This window comes from Anser brachyrhynchus, assembly GCF_964034855.1.
Source record: "Anser brachyrhynchus genome assembly, chromosome: 2".
NCBI classification, from domain to species: domain Eukaryota; kingdom Metazoa; phylum Chordata; class Aves; order Anseriformes; family Anatidae; genus Anser; species Anser brachyrhynchus.
In genome coordinates this window covers 89,106,177-89,111,473 of record NC_137695.1, presented here as the reverse complement: position 1 = coordinate 89,111,473, position 5,297 = coordinate 89,106,177, and the positions used below count along the sequence as shown (strand labels likewise).

The 5,297-nt window shown below is 39.3% G+C and overlaps 1 long non-coding RNA gene across 1 annotated transcript; it reads left to right on the top strand.

The window, feature by feature from the left end:
- Positions 1-1,246: 1,246 nt before the first annotated feature.
- LOC308191286 lies at positions 1,247-5,078 on the top strand. The gene is made up of 3 exons (XR_013947862.1): positions 1,247-1,399; positions 1,834-1,930; positions 4,395-5,078. It is a non-coding gene; the product is annotated as an uncharacterized lncRNA (long non-coding RNA).
- Positions 5,079-5,297: the final 219 nt, after the last annotated feature.

Here is a 5,297-nt window from a genome sequence, read left to right as displayed (position 1 = left end):
TCCATCCTTTTTTTATAAGTCCCCTTTAAGTACTTAAAGGCCACAACAAGGTCTTAAAAGAGCCTTTTCTTCTCCAGGCTGAACATCCCCAGCTCTCTTAGCCTGTCTTCATAGCAGAGGTGCTCCAGCCCTCTGATCAGCCTCATGGCCCTCCTCTGGACCTGCTCTAATAGGTCCACATCTTTCTTGTGCTGGGGGCCCCAGACCTGGATGCAGCACTCCAAGTGGGGCCTCACAAGGGCAGGGCAGAGGGGGACAATCACCTCCCTCGACCTGTTGGCCACTCCTCTGGTGATGCTTTGGGATACAGTTGGCCTTCTGGGCTGCATGCTCTTGTCAAGCTTTTCGTCCACCAGAACCCCCAAATCCTTCTCTGCAAGGCTGCTCTCAATTAATTCTTCTCTCAGTCTGTACTCATGTCTGGGATTGCTCCACCCCAGGTGCAGCACCTTGCACTTGGACTTGAACCTCAGTAGGTTCATATGGGCCAACTTCTCAAACCGGTCCAAGTCCCTCTTCTGCTGCTGTATCAACCTCACCACTCAGCTTGGTGTTGTCTGCAAACTTGCAGAGGGTGCACTTGATCCCACTGTCTATGTCATTGATAAAGATATTAACCAGCAGCAGTCCCAAGACAGACCCCTAAGGGATACCACTTGTCACCAGTCTCCACCTGGCCACAGGGCCATTGACTGCAGCTCTCTGGCTGTGCCCATCCAGCTGATTCCTTATCCACCAAATAGTCCACCCTTCAAACCCATCTCTCTCCAATTTAGAGATCAGGATATCATGCAGGACTATGTCAAAGGCCTTACAGATCTCCAGGTAGATGACATCGGTCAGTCTTCCTTTGTCAACTGATGCAGTCACTACATCATAGAAGGCCACCAGATTGGTCAGGCATGATTTGCCCTTGGTGAAGCTGGGCTGGCTGTCTTGGATCATATCCTTTTCTTGCATATGCTTCTAGAAGGATCTGTTCAATGATCTTTCAAGGGACAGAGGTGAAGCTCACCAGCCACTAATTCCCCAGGTCCTCCTTTCTACCCTTTTTAAAAATGAGAGTGATGTTTCCCATCTTCCAGTCAGACTTTGCCTGAGTACCTGGACTTTGTAAATATGGAGATTGGCTTGGCAACTACATCAGCCTGCTCCCTCAGGACCCTGTTACTGGGCCCCAATGATAGAACCTGTTAATTTGCATCAGGTGGTCTCAAACCTGCTCTTCACTTATAGAGGGAGGGACTTTGCTCCCCCAGCCCTCACTTGCAGGTTCAGGGAAATAAGAGATATGGGAAGCCTGACTAGCAGTGAAGAGTGAGGCAAGGAAGTTGTTGAGCCTTCTCAGCCTTCTCTGTGTCTGCTGTTACCAGTTCTTCCTTCTCATTTATCAGAGGGGGTAAGCTCTTCTTGGCCTTTCTTTTCTGAGCAATGTACCTATAGAATCCCTTCTTGTTATTCTTTGCATCCTTTGCCAAGCTCAGTATCATCCATGCCTTGCCTTTCCTGATCCCATCCCTGCACATCCAGACTGCATGCCTGTACCCTTCTGAGGCCACACGTCCCTGCCTCCACTGCCTGTGCATTTCCTTCCTATGCCTCAGTTTGACTAGGTCCTTGCTCAGCCATTTAGGTTTTCTGCCTTCTTGATTTTTTACACAGGGGGAAGGAGAGCTCTTGCATGCTAAGAAAAGTGTCCTTAGAGAATTGCCAGCTCTGATCAGTTCCTCTGTCCCTAAGGATAGTGTCCCAAGGAATCTTACCCACTACTTCTTTAAACAGATGGAAGCTTGTTCTTTTAAATTTCAGGATCCTGACATTACTCTTTTCCAGGATCATATTGTTTGAGATCATGAAGTCAACCAGGGTGTGGTCAATGCAGCCCAGACTGCCTCCTGTCTTGACCACTTTAATGAGATCATCTGCACTGGTGAGCACCAGGTCCAGTAACACTTCTCCTCTGCTTGCTTTGTCTAATGCAGACATTATAGGAGACTCCAGGAGTCTCCTGTATTGCTTACAGCCTGCTGTACTGCTTTTCCAGCAGACATCTGGATGGTTGAAATCCCACATTGCTGTCTTTGGACCTATGACCTTAAAGAGCTTTGATTTCCATTTTATTGTGTCTATTCAATTAGTTACGTTAAGCATCAATAAATTAGGTTTGGCAGTCTACTTTAAACTTCGCAAAATGTATTGTTGCCAGCAGCAGCCACAGTGAAACCCTCTCTACCCTTTGCCCCATAATCAAAATAACATGTTGTTATGGTTTTGCCAGTTAAAAAAATCATTCTCCAAACTAAATTAAATCTATAATACACAACTTTCTTTTCTGACATACCATATAGACTACTCAAGCAGAAATGTAACATTTTCAGTAATTTGGCAAGTAGAATAGGAGTCATTTATATGTTTTTGTTTTATCAGACTTTCAATATGAAATCCTACCAGGATGAAAATATCTGAAAGATTATTCCATATTTGTGAGCTTTTTAACATAACTTCTGTCTCTCAAAATGGACATAATCCAACTACTACCATATGAGATAGTAGAAACCTATTCATGAGGAAGGCTAAGTCCTTTCCAGTTCTTTATGTGTTTTCCATGACACTTAAGAGGACAATTTATTTTCTTTAAAAGACCATCAAACTATTCCTTTTCATCATCAGTTTCCCACTGGATTACATAATACGCTTTGCTTAAACTTTTACCCATTTTCAAAACAATAACTTAAATTTAGGTTATATGCCCAATTCTCCACAGTTCTTATATATACGCCCTTTCAAGACCCGCTGTGCCCATGTAATTGAACATCAGGTAGAGTTTATTGATGAACTTGCTAAAGAAAAAAGTCATAAACTCCTACGTGTATGATTCCAGACTACCTCTCCAAGCTAAATTTTCAATGCTTGCATAAGCTGTAAATATACCTTTAGGAACTCACCGTTTTAAATCAAAAGGCAACAAACCCTCTAGACAGTACCTACTACACTTTTGCAGGTTGGAGTCTACTGTAAGAGAGAGATAAAACCTAGATTTCCAAACTTTTTCTGAATCTGTCAGATACAGTAGTTGAATGAGTCATAAAATCGTCTAGTACTATGGCTGATGTTAATAAGGAGATAGTCAATACATTCTGCAGCTTCATATATCTTAGTGATTTTTCCTGATGAATGTAAACTGAGATGCAGGTGATTCTAATGTTAATATTTAAGTATAAAAACATATCATCATTTTTTAAAATTGAGTCATATTATAATGTTAGTGTGTTTTAAAGATCTTGTCACACCTGCAAGAAAATACCCCAGAACAGAAATGTTAAAGAAAAAAATTACATTCCCATCATTAACATATGACCTATGGTCCAGATAATTCCACATCAAAGAGTCAACATTTAATTTTATAACAAATAAAATACAGTGTATATAGTGTATCAAAACAAGCCTACTTACTCATTTTGGAAGATTTTAAAGCATCCACTTGATTCAGAAAGTCATATGAAAGAGAAATTGACTTCCTTATCCTCTTAGGCTTCCTAGGTTAGGATCAAATGATGACATCAAATGATTAACCAAATTTTTGTAGGGTGATAATTAAACTTTGTTGAATGTAAGTTAAGTGCTTCATGGCAACAAGATCAAAACAACTTACCTTCCCAAGGAGAGTAAACCAATTATTAATGAAGTCAATAGCAACACATATGAAAATCCCTCTTACATGTAAAATTCCATGTTATCCAAACTCAGAGTTCTAGCTAGGAGATTGTGTGGGTAAAGATCTTTGGCTTGCAGGAGGATCTCAAGTCCACTGCACAAGCGATCCTCATGATGGACTTAACTCTCCAGGCTATGCTCAGTGGTAGGAACAGGGAAGTTAGGGAAGGTGGAGATGGCACTAGCTAGGTCAATTCCTCTCCTCTCTCCTTCCAACAGTAAAAATTTGGGAGGATATAAGTACATCTTAAACCATAAGGGGAGTTCAAATAAAACACAGTATATGCATTGGTTAGGACCTCATGATTGTTTCAAAACACACAGGGATCAAGTGTGGAGGTCAACAATAACATTAAGTAAATAAAACTATTTTATAACTTGTCTAATTGTTTTGTAATGAGATCTAGCTGAAAATATTCATTTTAAAATTATTGCAAAATGTAGCTACTATGACCAACCATATTTTTATACGTGCAAGTGGTACAGACACCATTGGCTACCCATGCTCTTTCTGATTAATAATGTTTCTTCCAGGAAAAACAAACGTATATTGATTTCCAGTCCAAAACATATAGATACATTTGGGGGGGGGGGAACGGGGGGGATTGGTTGTTTTAAATAAAGTAAAAAAAAAAAAAAAGTACTTGACAAAATATTGTCCTTATTTTCTTCTTTCACAGGAAGTTTACAAAAGAGTAAATACTTCAGCTGGAATCAGGAAAAAGATCTCTACCGCATGTTTGTCTTCTGACAATCCTTACAGTATTTGCATGTCTCAAAAATAAATAAATAAAATAATAGGGTCTAAATTTACATTTACATTAAAAATGCTTTAGAATATTAAAAAAAAAAAAACTCTACCAGTAATGTTCCATCTTTTTTTTTCTTTTTTAACTGAGTTTTTGGTTTCGTTTGGTTGCATTTGTTGGTTATTATTTTTTTCAAGTTTCATTGAAAGCAAAATTGTTGCTTCTATACATTTCTCTCTCTTTTGGAAATGGATACTTACAAACACATTAATGTAATTTAATGTAATTAGTATTAATTAACATGTCATTAGCTTGTCTTACATTTACATCCACATTTTAAATTAATTTCAATAAACTTGTCTTTGATCTCTTGCATGTAACTTCGAAAGGATCTCAACAACTCAGAAGTCCACTAAGATTTTATAATTAAATTCACAGAATTCCGTGTTAGCAAAAATACTTATATCTGGTTTACTTTATTTAGATTTCAAATCCTCTCTCTCCTCTTTTCTCATTCTCAGTCTGTTTTCTGTTTGTTTGTTTGTTTGAATCTAGTAGCTCCTGTAGCTTGTGGCTACATGTCAGATGTTAGAAATGGCCGCAAAACGTTTAGGACACCATGCATTCATGCATTGACAATAGGCAGAATATAACACATGAGGGCTCTGAGATGAAGAAGACAGTGCAGTATTCCTGTAGTGGCATTAAAATGCCATGTAAGTACTTTGGGATATTCTAGGAGGTGAGCTTGGACAGGGGATACTCATTTAGGACTCCGTGCTACTTGATACCTATTGCAAAGTGCATTTCTAATGCAATGTGAAATCCCAGTAC